General features: G+C 36.4%; 1 long non-coding RNA gene across 6 annotated transcripts in view; it reads left to right on the forward strand.

Moving 5' to 3' along the window:
* The window catches only part of LOC110257172 (uncharacterized), a 207,761-nt gene that overhangs the window by 60,046 nt on the left and 133,017 nt on the right, over positions 1–14,698 (forward strand). Inside the window, exons 6-7 of one of the 6 annotated variants that reach the window (XR_014829789.1) lie at positions 4,449–4,510; positions 4,600–4,643. The exons of 3 other annotated variants lie outside the window; for them this stretch is intronic. This is a non-coding gene — a long non-coding RNA (uncharacterized LOC110257172). Of the gene's footprint in view, positions 1–4,396; positions 4,511–4,599; positions 4,644–6,407; positions 6,648–14,698 lie in introns of all 6 variants that reach the window. 2 more of the 6 variants (XR_014829788.1, XR_014829795.1) reach the window with 2 other exon arrangements.

The following is a 14,698-nucleotide window of genomic DNA, read 5'->3' on the forward strand; positions in this document are numbered from 1 at the left end:
CATAGATTATTGCAGAATATTGGGTAGAGTTCTTGCAATATACAGCAGGTCCCCATATACCACAGTATGCACACGTCTGGCATTTTATTACACAGCCTGAGCAAACTAAGACAGATTCCCACTGTCAGGAATTTGTAATGGCTTCATATTGACTACAGAAAAACTCAAAACTTAGCATGGTAAGCTAGGTCCTCCATGATGTGACCCTATATTTTTTAGATGATTTCCCTCCAACATTTACCTTCCACCTAGCTCCCAACCACTGCAAATGTTTCATATTTCTAGACAGATGTATTTTTTAAACCTCTCTTTTATATATGGACTTTCTCAAAACAGGAATGTCTTAGTCTTCACTAGGTAAACTCCTGTTTACCCTTCAAGATACATGTGATTCTTTATCTCTTCAGCTTGCTTAGCTCCTAGTTAAAGCACAATTCAGCAATTTGTAATGTGTCTAGGTGTCTCTAGGAGTAATTAGACTTATAGATCCTTGAGGAAAGTGACTATCTCTTCTTGAAGCCTAATATGTGCCTGCTGAATAAATTAATGAGGGAACTAATATGCTTGTTATCACCACATCACTCTGGAGAAACAAGCTTGTTACATGTTTGAGAGCATTTTTCCTCTCTGGAATAGCTATACTAGATTTAGTAGAATTTAATGGAGCTCTTTCTTTTGTTTACTTTTTTCTTTAGTGGATTTGAGTTATAATTCATGTGTGTACACTTCAAAACTAAATAAGTGCCAATAAATAGGAGTGGAACTGAATGACACCTGAAAAATGCTGTAAGAATAGTTTCTTATTTCTGGACTTTCTGATAAAGATTAAGTTTTATTTTGAGAATGACTATGTTTGGCTCTATTTCTGAACACGATTTACCATAGCACGTAATTGTACCTTACTAGACGATTTTCCATTGTTACATATAACGCCAGATAGAATTATAACAATGATTAGATGTCAGAAATTTGGAGACTAAGATATAAAAAGAGTTGATGACTTTTAAGGACTTTCTTAAAATACATAAATTAGAGGATTTTTTTTGTGCAGAAGCCTTTTGCAATCAAATAACTTTTTGGCCGCCTTCGAAAGAGGCACTATTATCATTAATACCTTCGTTATTTGTTGTGTAGCCATACTCCCCATGTTACTTTGTTAGAGGCTATTTTATTCTCTAGGAAAGAGGATTAGCCTCATTATTTGACTTGAGACCATTTAAGATGTCAAAAATCCTGTAGCGTGTGACTGAAGTAGCTAGTTTTTCTTTCCTATGGTCTTCAAGCTCTTATTTTGTGATAAAAATTATATGAGTAACATCCCCAAAGGAGTACTTTTCTTGTTAATGTGCCCAGTGCACAAAACTTGGTTTGAATATAGGCATAACTAGCTTTGCTATTAGTATATAGAAGCACACAAGTTTTCTATGTATTGGTTTTGTATCCTGAAACTTCACTGAATTTATTAGTTCTAACACGTTGGCTTTTTCTTTTTCTTTTCTTTTTTTTTTTTGGTGGAGAGTTTAGGAATTTTATATGTAATATGTCATCTGCAAATGGTGGCAGTTTTACTTCTTCCTAGGGGTCAAATTGCAGCTGCAGCTACAGGCCTGCACCACAGCTACAGCAATGCAGGATCCAAATCACATCTGAAACTCATGCCATAATTTGTGGTAACGCTGGATCCTTAACCTATTGAGCAAGGCCAGGGATCGAACTCTCATCCTCAAGGATACTATGTTGGATTCTTAACCTGCTGAGCCACAGTGGGAACTCCCATCAAAGATACTATTCTAACATCTAGTTATTCAATAGACACCTCTTGGGTTCCTAGAACCATGAGTTCATGAGTTTTGGGAGTGCGACACAAACATGATGGTTGGACTGGTGGTTTTTACCCTCAAGACTCTTTTCAACTGGATGGAAAGCTACATAACTTCAAAAGTCGATCCATGGTTGGTTGAATCCACAGGTGCTAAACGGGCCTGGTTGACTATATTCAGGTCACCACTCTTATATACCGTTTTACACAAGGGACTTGAGCATCAAGGGTTTTGGTATGCGTGGGGGTCCTGATACCAGTTCCCCACAGATACTGAGGGATGACTGTGTATTATGACCTCCTAAAGAATGATCCTGAAATCTTTTGATATAATGCTGTATTAACTATATTGATCTTTATAAGCTGTAGCCCAGTTTTCTTTCTTTAAGGCACTCCCTAATCCTAGGAGATGTTCATGGTTCTTTTTAAAATGCACTCCTCACATTTGAAAATTTAGATCCAGAGCATCTTGGTCTCGGGACTTTGGTCTTTATTCATTTCTGTGTCCCTTTTGACCCTCAATTCAGCCATACAGCTTGATGTCAGATCCAGCACTTGCCAGCCTCTGATCTCTGTTTCCTTTCTAACTAAACTTTGACTTCTCAGTTCTGATTCCCACCTCCCCATCCTTAGGATATTTTCCTGGTATGAAGGCTTAGATGCATTCTTTTCATTCTGGTTTGTTATTTTGGGGGTCAGTTCTAATAATCATTCTAAACAAAAACATTTAATGGATTTTTAAATTGCCTTAAAAATGCATTCTGTGTGACATACAAAACCATATTTTTGCCCAGATCGATTTTCCAAATTTTTTTTCCAGAAACATTAAAGAATTTAACCATTTTCAAATATACTCTTCCACATTTAGTGCAGTCAGTTCTCATTGTTCATGATAAAGTCATAAAGAATTGATATGAACCCTGAATTAGCCTCTTTTGCTCCTAGAGAAAAATACAAGGTTTGTTCCTGCAAGCGTCTGGTCACAAAACTTTTAAAGCATACTTTTTTAATGTGGGTTCTGTTCATTTATTTAAAAATTTTTATTATGGTTGATTTACAATCTGCTGTCAATTTCTGCTGTACTGCAAAGTGACCCACTTATACATTTATATACACTCTTTTTTTTTGCAATATCCTCCATCACATTTCATCACAAGTGATTAGATATAGTTCCCTGCTGTGCTATATAGCAGGATCTCGTTGCTTATCTATTTCAAATGCAATAGTTTGCATCTACTAACTCCAAACTCCCAGTCCCTCCCACTCACTTTCCCTCCCTCTTGGCAACCAAAAATCTGTTCTCCATGTCCATGAATTTCTTTTCTGTAGATAGGTCATTTGTGCCATATATTAGATTCCAGATACAAGTAATATATAGTATTTGTCTTTCTCTTTCTGACTTACTTCACATAATAGGAGAGTCTCTAGTTCCATCCATTTTGCTGAGAATGACATTATTTTGGTCTTTTTTATGGCTGAGTAGAATATCATTGTGTATCAGTACCACATTTTCTTAATCCATCCATCTGTTGTTGGACACTTAGGCTGTTTCCATGTTTTGGCTTTTGTGAATAGTGCTGCAATGAACATAGGGGTGTATGTATCTTTTTGAATGAAAGTGTTGCCTGGACATATGCCCAGGAGTAGGATTTCTGGGTCAAATGGTAATTCTGTAATTAGTTTTCTGAGTTACCTCCAAAAACACCTTATTTAATATATTTATATATATATTGCTTGTTCATTAACATTACATTGACAAACATAACTTGGCCTGAACAAAGCATATCTAATAATATATTATTTTCTATAAAGCACATCACAGCCTTCTTGTTCTTAGAAACCCTACAAGGCATTTCATCTCTCTGCTTGGGAACTGTTTTACATGGTGAAATCACCATCAAAAATCACAAATATGAGAAACATGTGTATTAAAAATTTCCCTGTCAAAAGGACATCTTTTGCAGTATGAGAGCTGAAAAGAGAAGACAGAGCACCGCTTGGTTTGACATCATCTGGAATCATGTGTGTCCAGCACCTCAAATCACCTCCATGTGTGTCAATGAATGACTATGAAAGCACTACTAGTATTAATTTGGGGTTTACAAATTTCTATGTCAGTGAATTCGCAGATACTGAATCTGTAAATAATGAAAATTGACTCTACCGGCTTCATGTGGAAATTGACTAAACAGAGATTGTGTTTTCAGCGGAAGTCATAGAGTTCATACACGGCGTGTTCAAATGTATATTCTCACCTCAAGGGTCAAGAATTCAACCTAGGGTGAATTCTTTTATACCAAGTTCTTTATGTATGCTTCACATGTTAATTCATTTTAGCCTGACCCCAATCATGGGTTGGAGCAAGAATATCACATCCCAGTGAACTAGATAGTTTGTGTATAGGTAAGGACTCAAAATTTGCCACCCAAGCAGCCACCATGAAGGTGAACTTAAGAGCAATGTGGGGCAGTGGGATGAACAGGAAATGTGTGTCTGGGCAGGTGGGAGGCTCCAGTGTGTATTAGGAGTAGCACCTATTAGCCAAGTCACGCATATTTTTCATACTTTCAACCTAAGAACTGTGACTCCATGGAATCAAAAGTGACAAAAATGTGACCTTCCCTTGTAGAAGAATCACATGGTCTGAGCTTCTAGGATAGGATTGCCTCCAAGAAGGCTATGATATATTAGGTAAGTCTCAGCTTCTGAGAACAAGTTGATTTTTTTTTAATAGGTTTGGTTTTTGTCCCTTATTTTCATGTTTTCTTCCACTTTCTCAGGCACTCCATGTGGTGGGTGTGACATCCTTTCTGATCATGTGGAGGTGGGTGAAATATGAGGTATTTCATATACATGGAATGAAATGAGTGTGAAACTTTTAATTATATCTTGGCTACAATTTTCCCATAAAGTTTTAAGAGTAGGCCTGGCCTTACACCCTTTACCCAGCATTCAAGGAAAACTAAATAATGAAATAATATTACCAATCCTCTTAAGGACAACTCAAAATAGAATATTATATATATATATCAACTAGATACAGTCCAGTAGTGGAGAATATTTCACCTAGAAACTCACTTTTTAAACTACTCTATTATACACTGGCTTTTGACCTCTGATGTATAATAGTTTCACATCTTCAACTCCCACTCAGATCACACTCTTTCATTATGAGCTATTTCATCTTCACACCATCACTGTTTCCCTTAGAGTCATTATACTCCTGACATAATTTTATCAGGTGAGCTATTGTAAATCACCTAATTCCATTAACAAACCTATGAAAAAAAAAGGGGGTGAGGAGGGCAGTTCTGTTAATTAACAAGTTGCTTTTCCACCACAAAAATAATGGAACTACTTTGAAAGCAAATTTAAATTAACATCTCTAAGTAGGTTAGCTGTAAAACGCTTAGATGCTAAGAGGAAAAGAGTGAAATAGTGGAAAAAATAAGGAATGAATATCTTTTCAAAGGAAGTTTCTATATGTGTCTGTAATTCATAGTGAAGTACTTCCAGTGTCTTAAAATACTTCACCCCGCACAGCCCACCAGAGGTAAGGTCTTAAAAGAGAAAAAGAGGTACATTTTTTAAAAAGCATTATGAAAATCCAAACAGCCATCCTGGTGCCATGCTTTGCTGAACTCTGAAACTGGGCCTGATTTCATCCTTTAGTCACCTGGATTTTTTTTTCCCCATCTTTTTTCTACCCTGCGTTTTGTATGACACTTCATTTCCTCTCCTATTCTCCATTCAATGTAGAAAGTTTCAAAAAAGAAATCTTAGAGTTCCTCTCATGGCTCAGCAGGTTAAGGACCTACATCTCTGTGAAGATGCAGGTTCCATCTCAGGCCTCACTCAGTGGTTAAGTATCTGGCCTTGCCACAAGCTGCAGTATAGATCACTGATGTGGCTCAGATCCACTGTTGTGGTGGTTGTGGCATAGGCCTCAGCTGCAGCTCTGATTCAACCCCTGGACCGGGAAATTCCGTATTCCACAGGTACAGTCATAAGAAGAAATCTTACAATTAGTGGTTAACAATATTAATGCCTCCTAGTTTCTAACGTCCTATCTATTCCTCTTCATTCAATTAATTTGAGACTTTGATTTCAGGGTTTCTGCTCCTCTTACTTTTTCCCCCCAATTATTCATAAAATGTCTGCTTTACTAACTGTGAAAAAAATACCACAGCTAGCATTCACTAGTAAATATTTAAGGATTGCCTTAAATATATAGACACGCATGATGAGATTAAAAGGGCAGGTACCTGGTGCTAGTGCAGGAGACATACTTCAGAGAAACATTCAAAGAAGAGTCTGATTACAACAGGCAAGTGCTGCGAAGAAAGAAACCAGGTTGTTTTGTACAAACACATAAAGAGGTACCAGTTATAAAATAAGTTAAAGGGATGTAATATATAGCACAGGGAATGTAGTCAATATTTTGTAACTTTGTACAGTGTGTAATCTATATCAAACTGCTATGTTGTATACCTGAATCTAATACATTATTGCATGTCAGCTCTACTTCAATCAATTTTTAAAAAAAAATCACAGTGAAAACCCTTGGATCAGAAATGGTTTTCCTTAGGAAGTAATACTTGAGATCTCAATACAGTGGATGTGGAAGGCTGCATATCCTAAAGGAAGCCTAAGAGAAGACCTCCCACAAAAGGAATGAATGAGAAAGTATGAGGAAGTGATGGATAACCAGAAGGCTCAAGGGAGTCTAAAGGAAGGTGGGGCTGATGGAGTTATGAAACAGGATATCAGATACTCTACGAGTCCTGGTGCCATCCTGGTGCAAAGCCAAGCCATGGAGCGTCACACTGTGAGTGGATGGAAGGGCTGAATGGCAGGACCATATTTGCCTTTTGAAAAGTCTATCTTCATAAAAATCACTAGATTAAAAAAAAATAACACAAAATATAAGAATTACAAATTTTAGGATGGAAGAATGGTTTTAATATTTGGTATGTCATAATGGACACATTTCTTTTTTTTAATACTCATTTGACTTTTAAATGGAACACTATTTTCCTTTTAGAAAGGTACTTTTCAATTCCCGTTGTGGCGCAGTGGTTAACGAATCCGACTAGGAACCATGAGGTTGCGGGTTCGGTCCCTGCCCTTGCTCAGTGGGTTAATGATCCGGCGTTGCCGTGAGCTGTGGTGTAGGTTGCAGACGCGGCTCAGATCCCACGTTGCTGTGGCTCTGGCGTAGGCCGGTGGCTACAGCTCCGACTGGACCCCTAGCCTGGGAACCTCCATATGCCGCGGGAGTGGCCCAAGAAATAGCAACAACAACAACAACAACAAAAAGACAAAAGACAAAAGACAAAAAAAAAAAAAAAAAAAAAAAAGAAAGGTACTGTTCAGTAAGTTTATGTATCGTTCAAATAACTTAAGCAGATTATGAATGGTGTATATAGGGTAAATCATAATTATCTGATATAAAAGAATTTTTTTAATTAAAATTATTCCTTTATTATAGATCATGTAACAATGTCCCAAGAGGTGTGTGAGTAACAAGTTTGGACATCACCATCTTAGTGTACCAGGCAGTTTCCTTTATATGTGAAGATAGGACCATGTACTTTGCTTCTATTCTTTCTTCATTTAGCTGACCTCCTATATTGGCTTGATTATTCTTTCTATGATATTTCCTCAAGCTGTTTTTCAAGTCGCTAATAGCTCCTTATACATTTTCCCACTCAGAAATTCTTAATTGTATTTTGTGCCTTTCCTTTGAAATGCCTGTATATTGTATTCAAATGACTTACCTTTTTGAGTACCATACAGATTAGGGCTCAAACACTGGTGCATATATTTTGAAAAATAATTTTAGGAAAGTAACCTTCTTGATAGGAAAATAAACAGTATGACACCTTCTCTGTAAATTCATATTTGGGTTTGTGATCCTTGGTATAGTCACACAGTCAAGTATTAGCACACACTTGGCTGTCTCTGGAACAACCCCTATCTTTTTTACCCTCCACAAGTAAAAAGCTATAGATAGGTTTTATCCCTTTCCTGTTCTTGCCATGGTCATCTTTCATTCATTTATTTTAACCATAGACTCAGTACTATAGTCTGTTATTCATTTGTTAGATTAATAGTAAATTTATTAATAATTAATTGATAATTAAACAACTAGTCCTGTGCAATGTGCTTGTGTTACAGAAGAGAAAAAAAATATATATGGCTCCTGCATACAGAGACATCTCTGTGCTGTAGGGGAGAATTGTATTTAAACAATTGATCACTACAGTGTGATAAATCCTTTAGGACAGTTGGGTCCAAAATACCACTGGAGTGGGGAAATACTGTATTTAGGAGACTATGAATTATAGAATGAATTTAATTTTGCCAGGTTAGACAGGGCACTACCAACCTTTATATATTTCTAGAAATAACCTGATAGGATCAAAGTTTTATGAAACAAATAATGGTTCACAGCAGTTAATTATAATTTTTAGCACACCATTGTGCTTCAACACCCCCTTTCATCCCTGTGTTTCCTAAAAATACCCCATGGCTTCCACTTTCCTGCAGTGAATCATTCCTGAAGCCCCAGAACTCTGTGCCTTATCACTGGGACAGATTATGTTCATTAATGACAAATGCAAGGATGTTTTTTGAAACTGTGTCACATCACTTAGAGCCTGATTAGATGTCCTTATCAAAAGATGTGCCGATAAGACAGCTGTGCTCTTTTGTTTTACTAAACCTAGCAAGTATTTTATTTGCAATAAAGAAACTGAAGGACCATCAAAGTTGTGTGGAACCATCTGCTTCCTAAATTAGTTTCATACAGGGGATTTAATCCTCAGTAATTCCCATCTACTTATGATCCTGTAAATGCACTGTGTTTTTAAGCCTATAGTTAACTCTACACATCTAGTTCTAATCTATCACCTCATATCAAGTGTGTAGGCACCGTTTTCTAAATGGTGAAGATGTGGTAATAACACAAGACTTACACATGATAATGAGTCATATCATAGGGCTCAGTCTGCCTGAAAAGCACTAAGAACTCTCTGTGCCTGCTAAAAAGCATAGGAGGAAATGTGACTTACCATCCAGTTTCTAAAAGCACAACTTAAATATTTAATGTAGTAAAGAGCAGGTGGAGTTTCTCTTATCAGCCCAACTTGATTTCATTAACATCTCAATTGAGATTGAGTCACATTTTAATGTGGTTCAATTTTCCTCTTTCTCTTGGACTGTAGGAAAACCCATTAACTGGGTTTTAACTCACCCATGTATTTCTAGAGGCATCTTTCACCTATTTTTCACACATGTGATTTATGAGCAAAGTTGAATTATGCATGTGTTAAACCCAGATATGTTTTAGGATATTAAACAAGGTTAAATTAATTTTAACAGGAGGCAATAAATTGAGAATAGACACTCCCTTACCTTCCTCCCATCAATGTCTACATTTATTCAGGTCTATAGCATATTTTCTTATATGATCCATAGTCTATCAGTTGATTAGTAAATTGTCTGGCTTTCACCCCTGTCTCTCCTAAGGCTGAAACACTTTAAGGGTCGACATATTTTAATGTGTTCTGACCCAAACAACCAGCAGAGTTTCCAGTTCGCTAACACAATTACATTTTGCAGGACTTTGTCTAAATAGACCACCAAAAAAGAAAATTTGTAGTGTACAATGAAACCTATCTTAAGTTTCTGAGAACAAAAAAACCACACTGCTTTATACAGTGGAAAAAAGATCAAATCTGCTCTAGTCAGTATTTGTGATGTTTGTAACATTTTTAATCCTTTATAGTATTCTCTAACACATTTCCTTTAACATGTGAATGTCTATAAAGTGGATCTTTTGATTTAGAAACATTCATTTGTCATCCTATGGGATTTTTCTTTTGCCATCCTCTATATTCTACGTATAATTACATAACACACAAAGCAACATGTACACAAATGAATGTGTTTGAAATCTAATAAAGTATCCTTCAAAGTACTAATAAATATCAAATATAACTTAGTAATGTTCATTATAAGTCCTTTGAAAATATGAAGTACCTCACAGTAAGTCCTAGGGCCCATATTTTAAAACTTAGTTATTGTGAATGTCCATTGATTTGTTCCATTCACTCAAGCACTATCTGTGAACTATGCTTCAGGCAGTGGAGTTGTAACTAAGACCAGATCAGACATGGTTCCCTCCCATTTCAGGAAGTTAAAATTAGACTTTAGAGCAGAAGATGGACAATAAACAACAAATATCTAAGTATAAATTATGGTAGGTATTGTGAATAAATAATCTGTCACCATCTGGAGATTATATATATTATACCTTTTAAAGTATAGTTGATTTACAATGTTGTGGAGATGGAAGTAATTTGAGTGCATAGGTCTGGTAAGAGTCTCAGGGTGGACAATTGTGGGCTTGGAGCTCTGTTCTGATGCTAGGGGCTTGCATTTCAGTGCTGAGAGAGGAAGTAAGCCACCCCCCAGTGTGGGCCATAAGAAGCCTTTTGACAGAGAGTCACCCTTCTACAGAAACACTCTACTGTACTTTGTGAAATTAATCACCATTTCTGTTTAAAATAACGCTAAAACAATTTCATTATATGGGCAATGCCGTGTTCATTTAAAACATCTTCACCACATTCAAAATGCTTTGATATTATTTTGTTCATTTATTTTGATAACTCTATATGATTTCTTCACCTAAGTAGAGACATAAAATTAACTCATTTTTCACACATTTAGGAGAGTAAAGAAGACCAGCAATAGCTGGTATAAAATAGTGTGTTTCAAATAGTATGTAAAATATATACTTTGATTTTAAAATACTACATCAGACCTAGGACTACCTCTCCTTCTTTGGCTTTTTGGTTCAGAAAACAGTATTATTGTGCATAAGGCTGGTAAATGTCACATTACATTTAAATATAGAGTGATAAAAATAAATAGGCACTGATTAGATAAAATGTACTGAATCTATACTAAATAGATACCACTGGCAAAGAACTCTTCTCACTTGACTACCACTGATTCTCAGAGGCTTACATATTAAGCATATGATTTAGGGAATTCATATGGTCAATTCTGAACAAGTTTAGACACTCTTTCTACAATGTTTCTCTCAGGGTAATTCTAATTAACAGATGAACAAGGAAATGTGCTCCTGGTCTCATTTTCTAAGATCAGCATTTTATTTAAAATGTATTATTCATGGTATAATAAACGCACCCTCTAAGTTAGTGTAATCTTATTAGTAATGCATAAAAACGTAGTGGACATTGACTCGAGAGACACTTGGAATGCATTTAATAGCCCAGAGTTAAGCAGTTAGAGACAAGCTTAAAAAGCATTTGATCTAATGCACTCGTATTTCTTTTTTCATCTAATTTGAATACACATAAAGCTTTTCTAAATTAATTTACCCCAACTTGTACTTCCTTTTTTTCTTTTTTTGCTTTTTAGGGCTGCACCTGAAGCATATGGAAGTTCCTAGGCTAGGGGTCTAATCAGAGCTACAGCTACCAGCCTACTCCACGGCCAGAGCAACGCAGGGCCCGAGCCACATCTGTGAATTACACCACAGCTCACTGGCAATGCCAGATCCTTAACCCACTGAGTGAGGCCAGGGATCGAACCCACATCCTCATGGATACTAGTTGGGCTCATAACCGCCGAGCCACAATGGGAACTTCCCAACTTGTACTTCTTGGGGAGGAATTTGTAAGACAAAATTTAAAGTACTGAACTCACTTGGAAATAAACATGAAAGACCAGGAGTCTTAAATTCCTCTGTTTGTAATCAAATTGCAACCCAAGACACAAGAGCAGCTCTGTCTGGGCTACTGCTTCACATCGCAGCCATGGAGAAAGGTGTCAAATGACCTAATGACTCCACTTTTCATTTCTGGGAGGAAGTCTAAACTTCAAGAGAATGGTCCCTTTTCCTTCCGGATGCTCACGCTGAGACTAAAAATGGGTGAAAAGACATGAAATGTGTAGTATGCAGGTACATAAAACTTCTCGAGACGAATTTTTGTAGTTCTGAGTTAAATGTGGAAAACCACATTTTAAAGCCTAGCCAGCTCCAAATTCAGTATCCGTAATAAGTTATCTTAGTACTCTAATGGTACTTAGACCCATTGCTATTAAAATTATACTAGCTTGGAGTTCCCATTGTGGCTCAGTGCATTAAGAACCCAACACAGTGTCTGTGAGGATTAGGGTTCAATCCCTGGCCTTGCTCAGACGGTTAAGCATCTGGCATTGCCTCAAGCTGCAGCATAGGTAGAAGATGCAGCTTGGATCCCATGATGCTGTAGCTCCAATTTGATCCTTAGCCTGGAACTTGCATATGCCACAGGTGTGGTCATGAAAAGAAAAAAAAAAAATGTACTAGCTCATTGCTGTAAGAATTTTATAAATAATGTTTATGGTAGAATGGAAATGCATTTAAATTATAAAGATAAAAATGGAGACAAGAGGAATTCCTGCTCAGGTGCCTCTGGTTAAGGATCTGGTGTTGTCTCTTCAGTGGCTTGGGTTGTGGCTGAGGTGTAGTGGGTTTAGGACCCAGTGTTGTCACAGCTGGGGCATAGATCACAGCAGAGGCTGGGATTCCATCCCTGGCCAGAGAAATTCTGTATGCTTTGGGTGTGGCCATTAAAAAAAATGGAAACTAGAATAAAAATTCCATCTGATTTTAGAAACATGTTGTGAAGCTTTTCCTCAAATGTGATCTATCTTTTGATTCTGACTGCTTCAGGTGCAAAATTGAGTATAAAAACATTCATAAATAGAATGTCCCACTTCCAGAACTGCTTAAATGAATGATTATTTCCCTTGGACTTTTTCTCATTCTTGGAAATTTTCTTTAATTGCTGAAAGAGGGAAGGGAAAGAGGATGGAGAATAGAAGAAATGGAGAAGCAGTAGTAGCAGCGGCACTGAAGGACCCCAGGCTGAGAACGACTTTCCCCTTAGAGTTACAGTGCCGTGGGTGTCGACTACTAAATCAGTTTTAGCACAGGGTAGTGGTTAATTAACATAATTGATATTTTTTTTCCTCAATAGAAAACTGTATTCTCTTTATGTACAATCGTATCATAGGGAGAGTTCAGTTTAGACAATTTGAATAAGATGTTATTATCAATTATGGGCACCTTTGGGTCCATGGACACGATTATCTTTTAATGACTTTGTTCTTTTTCATGTGATTCTTTGGAAATTATATAGACATTGTTTCTCCTGGTGAATTGCAAATTATGTTCTAACAAAATGGTGATAATTGTAATTAAGCAGGGGGAGCCCAGTCAGGTACTCATGTCGTCCTTAATATATTTTGGCAAAGAAAAACTTAAAAAAAACAACACTACCGGGAACAGTGATACAAAATGACAAAAAAAAAAAAGTCCCATAAAAATATTTCCTTTTCGATATCCCTTGTTAATATTTTTATGGACATTTTAAGTTGATCGAAGAGATTTTTAATGCAACAAGCTTTGTTATTAAGTCTAGAAAGATAGATGGATACAGACTTTTGTTTTTTTTTGCACAATATCATACATTTCAGTCTTTATCACAGTGGGAACAATAAAATAACAGACCGCAATGCATTAGCATCATAAAGAAAATGTAATAAATGACTTTATAACTGTCGTAAAAGTTGCATGAGCACCAGCAGCTGTACCAGAGATGTTGCTACAGCAGCGCTTTATGACCTAATGGTACTCAGTGGGCTGATAATATTATTTGTGTGTGTGATGCCAGCAGTTTCCAAGGCCTAGATTTCAATTTGATAAATAATTGAAAGCACTTTTAGACTTTTCCATAAAATGTTTAATAAGAGATCAAACCCTCCCTCCCTGTAGTGGAAAATTAAATAGTTTTTACGGTAGTATTTTAGGATGAAATTCTAACTACTGTGGCAAAGTGGTGTTTTTAAATATAGCACTTGAGAATAAAGAATGCTTCAAAGAGATTGTATAGTCTTGAATTTGATGAACAGGTTGTTTTTGTTTGTTTTTCAGACTTAAGTTTTCCTTCTTTTAAGTTTCTGGCTCTCAGATTTTGAAGACTGCTTGAACTATCATAATTTATTGAAATAAATATGGAGAGGATGGCATGGTCATGGAGCAATTTCAATATGAGTCTATAATGCAAAGTACTGCAATGAGTTGAAATCCCGAAAATGACAGGCAGGATAATCCTGGATTGAGAATGTTCAGTTCACCACAGATTCTTTGTGCTGTTAAAGAAAAAAGTGAGAATGATTTTCTCATCCCATTCACAGAACAGATGAGATGTGAAATGAGTGCTCTCTGAGTGGATGAAAATTTCATAGCATGCACAATCTGGGTAACTGAGATTTATTTAAACAGAGAAAACAAAATATATTTTTTCCCCTAGGAGAAATTTTAATGGTAATTTTTCCTATCACATAGGACTTCTTTTTTTTTCTGTTTTAAGAGGAATGAACACAAACTTCTGCTCATTTGTTAATGTCTTCCCTCTTCCTTTTATTTGGCTGTTCAAAGCCTAAAGGGAATTAATGTATATACTACACAAATTGAAGTGAAGTTACTAATCAATTATCACAAGCATTGGCTGTCAATTACTCCATATGGCACATGTTCTCTTAGTTAATCAAACAGACAGCATTAGTAGGCTCTCTTCTTCATGTGATATGAAAAGATAAAAACTATATGAAATAGTGGAATCCCTCTAAGATAAACATGACTAAAACTGTCTCTTGAGAATGATTTAACAAAAACAAGAAAAAACTGAACTAATGTAATAAAGAGAAAAACATTTCAGATAATGGTTAGACTGCATCTGCTTAATGTCCCCTCCTCAACTGGGGGACAACAACAAGTGTCAGGTACTGATC

The sequence above is a fragment of the Sus scrofa genome, chromosome 15 (genome assembly GCF_054392235.1).
Source record: "Sus scrofa isolate SSC_HxYL_T2T_F1_AM1 chromosome 15, Sscrofa_HxYL_maternal_Yorkshire_Landrace_v2.0, whole genome shotgun sequence".
NCBI lineage: Eukaryota > Metazoa > Chordata > Mammalia > Artiodactyla > Suidae > Sus > Sus scrofa.